Source organism: Lactuca sativa, chromosome 4 (assembly GCF_002870075.4).
Source record: "Lactuca sativa cultivar Salinas chromosome 4, Lsat_Salinas_v11, whole genome shotgun sequence".
Lineage (NCBI taxonomy): Eukaryota > Viridiplantae > Streptophyta > Magnoliopsida > Asterales > Asteraceae > Lactuca > Lactuca sativa.
Window position 1 is genome coordinate 146,222,257 of NC_056626.2, and position 6,238 is coordinate 146,228,494.

The following is a 6,238-nucleotide window of genomic DNA, read 5'->3' on the forward strand; positions in this document are numbered from 1 at the left end:
ACAATTTTCCATATGAATATATTATGATGGTCTTATTTATTTATAGCAGTGGAAGGAAATAAGTTGGCTTAATTCTCTATGTTGGCAATTAGATATTTAATGAAGAAGTGTTAAAGGAGAATGCATATTTACAAAATCAAACTACCAAACACAAATTAGTTGGAGAAGCACATAAATGTTTTTTTTGGTTGGACAAAAGACCTTGTCATATTACATTGACATGTTTGTTTATTATGTTATATCTTTTTAAGTATTTTTTTTTCTTGTAATCATTTTTGTTTTAGTGTTTAACAATACATACAAATTGTGTTGCTATAGATACCGACTACAACTTCAAGTAAGGAGGGTAAAATTGCCAACTCTAAAAAGCTCAAAATATCTTACATAAAACCTGAGGCGTTAAAGACAAGGAGCATGGTTTATAGGAGGAAGAATTAACGTAGCTTTCATTTTATGACTAACATTTCATTTTCCGTTTGTATACATGCTAGGTATAATTTTGATTACAACATTTTTGTATATTATTTAAGTTGACTTTATGATTAATGTTACTTTCTTTTATTATTGTTTACTCCTATAATATATATTTGCAACATTTAAATATTCTTGTCGTCCATTTATAAATGTTACCAAATCTTAATTATAACCATGATCAAAAAATTAAATGTGGCTAAATGGTAACAAATAACCACACCAATTAGATAAAGTGTGATGGTTTTAAGAATTATGTATCACCAAACACAAACAATGGTCATATTTTTTATGATTTTATTTATGTGCCTAAATGATATCATACATCACGATTTTACGTATAAGAATTTAACTAAAGGTAACAAATAGCCGCATCATTTAGAAACAATGCGTTGCTATAACTAATATACAACGAAGGTTTTAACAATTAAGTATCGCCAAAAGCCACCAATATTCACATTCATTTCTTTATGATTTTTATTTATGTGGCCAAATGATATCATATGTCACAATATAATGTAAATAAATGTGACTAAAGGGTAATAAATAGCCACATGATTTAGACAAAGGTGTTGCTATACGTACTAATCAGCGATAGTTTTAACAATTATGTATGACGAAAAGCAAACAATGATCACATATTTATTCGTGATGTGATTTGTTCATGTGACTAAGTGATTTCATATGTCATGCTTTATCGTAAATGAATGTCAATAATGGTACCAAATGACCACATGATTTAGAAAAGAAATGTTGCTATAAGTAATATTCAATGATGTTTTGTACAATAATGTATCACTAATACCCAACCAATGGTCACGTTATTTTCTTTAAAACTTTTCTTTATGTGTCTAAATGATATCATACGTCACAATTTAACGTAAATTAATGCGACTAAAGGGTAAACAATAGTCACATCAAATATAAAGTAACCATGGTTAACACCAACTCGTCTCAAGTTATATGTGACTAAAAGGTAGATTATAGTCACGCTTAAATGATGAATTTTAATGTGTTTGTAAGACACCTATGGTGTCACGACATATGGTGGCACTTTTGACAAAAATAATAATAATAATAAGTGTGGCCATAGGATATAGTTACATTTTTAGGCCTTAAAAAGTGTGGTCGTAAGTCATTTTTGGTGTAGTGATATCTTATTTATATGTCTTAATTCATCAAGATATATGCTCAATTTCACATTATCACAATTTACTCAAATTAGGGCTCATAATCTTCTTCTTCAATTTCAAGGAGTCGACCATAGATAAGGTATAACAAGCTTGAAACAAGATCATTACACCCATTAGATTACTATCATCAAGATTTTCCTAACAAAATGACTAGGGTTTCATCCATTTTTAAGTTCATCAAGAAAACACCATTTAAGCTCTATAAGAAGATGAAGTTACCTTTAATCCATATAATAGAGCTTGACTCTTGATTCCTTTGAAGTTTCCTTGAATCAATCTTCTTCCGCAAGTGTTTGGCTCTCAAAATCCTCCTAGTAAGCTCCCTTATGATTGTTGACGTCTAATGAAGAATTATGACCAACTTAACACCTTTAAAAGTAATTTTATGTTGATCAACCCTGGGACATGACCGTGTTGCACCTAAATAAACTCAAAATGGCAATGTACTATATTAAAAACCTTTTACAAATGTTTTTCAGGACTTTGTAGTGATACATGGCCCGTTTTCGGCTTAACGTGCCTACCTAGGCAATGTACTTTCAGTAGAAACTTAAAACATTCATAATTTCCTCATATAAACTTCGTTTAAGACAATTCTTTCACCCATACACTCTAAATTGCCTTATATATATATATATATATATATATATATATATATATATATATATATATATATATATTCCAAGAATGAAACTTAATTATTTTAACTATATTAGGTCCTACTTCCAAAATATCAAACATCGGCTATCGACTAATAGTTTATTTAATATGAATTAAACAAATCTTCTTGAAACTACATAGCTTTGAAATGTGGTGTTTTACCAGCATATTCGAATGTTATTATAATATAATCAACCCATTTTAAAGGATAAGTACACCCCAATTTATGGTTAAAGATTCTCAAAATGGGGTGTTACACAGTCCATAATGTAACGTCCCAAATTTTCAATCCAAATTTTCGTTTTTAAATCAAAGGGAATCATACCATTTTCATTCATAAAGAATAATCAACCAATTGTTTTGACAACATAAGTCAGAGTAATAATAAAATAAATAGTGCAGCATTTGCGATGTAATCACGTTGTGTCATTCCCTTGCAAGTAAAAGTACCTGAAACATTTAAAATTAAAACCGTAAACACAAAGCTTAGTGAGTTTTCCACGATACCACACACGTCACAACATAGCAGGCCCGGTCCAATGCTCTATTTTAATGTAGCGGGACCAACCCAACAAGCATATAAGCGGGCCCAACCCAAAAAGCATACAAACATACCAATCATAGTCACAAAGATAACAAGCATACATGACACCTAGGTGATGTTTGTTTTTTATAAAAAAAACCTCTTCAGACCTCTTATTGTTGCGCGGCACAGCACAAACACAACATTTTTAATCTCGCAACTGTTTGTTGTTTAGAAGCCTTTAGAGTTAAAAACCTCTCTGTGTGTGTTCTGTTTGGCGCAACATTTGTATTGCCTCTTCTAGCCTCTTATTCTTCTTTTTTCTTGCTAAAATCTTGATTATATGTTATTGAAATCTTATTTTACATTTTTTTTCGTTTTTTTCTTTATTCTTGTTGATTTTTTTTGTTTTTGATATTGAATAAAGATAATTTCTTGATGAAATATCATTATTTTTTGCTAAAATATCTTTATTTTTTTTGAAATATCATTATTTTTGCTGAAATATCATAAATTCTTGATGAAATGTCATACGTTATTAAATTTTCGGTATTAAAAACTATTTTTGGCTTATAAATCAATTTATTTTAATTTGTTAATATCTGCAGCAACATGCAAATGTTAAAAAAACAAACACGCTTCTTATTACAGTTTGCAGCCATTTGGTCCACCTCTTCTACTGCAGAGGGTTGCAGAGGTGGTCTGCAAACTTCATGAATTTTTGCTTCATTAAAAGCAAACAACACCCTAGTGTCCTATAGTAACCGAAGCCTCAATGAATCAGCTACATGAATCGCCTAGACAAAACGCATGATAAATCTCAGTCTAAAGCTCAAATCCACCAAGTTTGACCCAAAAGTCAAGTTAGGCAAAAAGTCAAAAGTGAATGGTCACAGCAAAGTCACCGATCAACACCCAATCATGTCATAAGCCTTGACCACTCACGTCGTGATCAACTAAACGACAAAATAGTTGAGATCACTTCTAAAATCACGTCGTGACACTCTAAGTGTTGTGCCGTGAAATCCGTCCAAACATCTTAACTCATTAAACTCTTAATCCTTTACAATAGAAGCTCTAATTCCCATATTTGATACTCCACAATGACTTAATGTATAGATTTTACAACTGTGTCCATCATAAGGGCTTAATAACTCTAGATCTTAAACCCTAAGACCAAAAATCCACTTAGTATGCTAAAACTCAATGCACGGTCAATGGACAAACATCCACAAACATTTTTCCAACACTAATTAAGTCCAAAAGTTGATCAAATCGTTCATATGGTTTTGTAGTTCTCCAAACTCCAAGAACCCACAAAAAGGGACCACGAGATACCACTAAACAACTTAGAATCTATATATATATATATATATATATATATATATATATATATATATATATATATATATATATATATCATCAAATAAGCAATACAAAGGAAACTTTGCATCATACCAAGGTCCAAAAGTTGGATGAGTGAATATGAAATCTAGGGAAAGCAACTCTCAATCATAAAATGATCCTTCTTTTACAATTTTCCATTAAAATCTTCCAAGATGATCAAACCATACAAGGAATGAAGTCTGAACAATATGGGGGCTAGGGTTTGCTCCCAGGAGGCTCCTTGAGGTAATGAGGGATGGAAATGATCTAAATCTTGAAAATAATGCCTTTAAATACAGGGTAAACCCTAAAATCATGGTCTTAGGATGTACGCAGTTTGTGCCATGAGTCTCTCAATGCTGCATCATGATTTGCTTGGTCTAGCAAAGCCCAATCAAATTAAGCCCAAATCGATCTCAGCCCAAAACTAACCTTTTAAATCTTAAGCCATATACATTTAGCCCAAAATCTCAATCCTTTAAGGTCTAAACCTCATCTTTAAAATCCCAAGATCTTGTCCTAACTAAATTAAAGTTCTCCAATCTGAAATAAGAAAAGTCCCAAAACTGGATGTTACAACTCTCCCTCACTGAAATTGGATTTCATCCTTAAAATACGTTTCGGTTAGAATCTCATAAAACAACTCCATACACAATCTATATGCTTCTTCCAAACACTTGATAAAAATCAATAAATCCATAAAAGATCTGTGAGCCACTCAGAACCTAGTTAATGCCAACAAAACAACCTAATCACTTGAAAATTTTGAACTGCAACAACTACCTTTCTCTTACCAACGGTACAAACCATCTCCTAGCAAAAAAACACTTAAATTGGGAAACTCCCAAAAATGCAACTACAAACCAACTCCAACAATGTACTTCACAAGACTAGAAACCCATTAGTCTAAAATCCAGAAATCATGCATAAAGACTGACAATCCATATGATATACACAATCCTATCCCCTGAATAGGAACACAACTAAACCATGCTGAAACGAACAATCAAAACATTTCGATCATAAATTTCAACCAATCCCAGATCTATAAATTCATGCCGAAAAGACCTCACACTTGAATTCCTAACAAGTCATCACTATCCCTTCGCTCCCACAAGCATAACAATGGTTAATCCAAAATCTCGCATGGCATACAAACGCCCATATAAACTCAAGTGCATAACTACCTGATAAATCATCCTATAGTTCTTTAACGAACTTCTTGGTACAAAGTTCCAAAACGAATACAAAAAACTGGTAACCAAGCTCCTAATAAACAACCTACAAAAGCAAGCAGGGATCCACGATTACAAACACTCAACAAGGGACTTTAGATGTACAACTAATACTTCAAATAAAACAACATTCTACCAAACGCATAATTTCAAACCAGCGGGACATTATGTCTCCAGTCTTACAATAACACAGCAACACCCAACCATGCAAACAAGACTAACGAACCGAGACCTAAGAGCCTCAAACACATAACTGTCATGTAACACCCACAGATTCGGGATAGTCAATTAAAATATAATAGACATTAAAAATGATATTTTGATAGAAGATAATTTAGGATAAATAATCTTAATTACAATTATAGTATATGTGACATGGATTCGGCACATATAAAGAACGCTGAAATCTGAGTTCGTACGAAGAAGTTATGCTTCTTCGAAGTTTCGCGATTAAACTGGCACGCCTCTACATATCGTAAAAAATGAATATGGAGAACGTCAAAATCTGACTTCATGAGAGGAAGTTATGATTTTTCGAAGTTTCAGCGTACGTAGTAATACGGGTACATAAATTGAAATTTAAATCGGTTGATTGTTAGCCGAAACATCTAAATGGGAATTAAAGATCTCATGAATATGAACCTATCGATATAAAGACAATCGATAACGGAGTTCATATGAATAAGTTATGAATTTCACACACACTTTAACATTCTAAACAGGTCTAAATATGAATTTTTGATAGAGCAAGAATTATATGTTGAGACCAT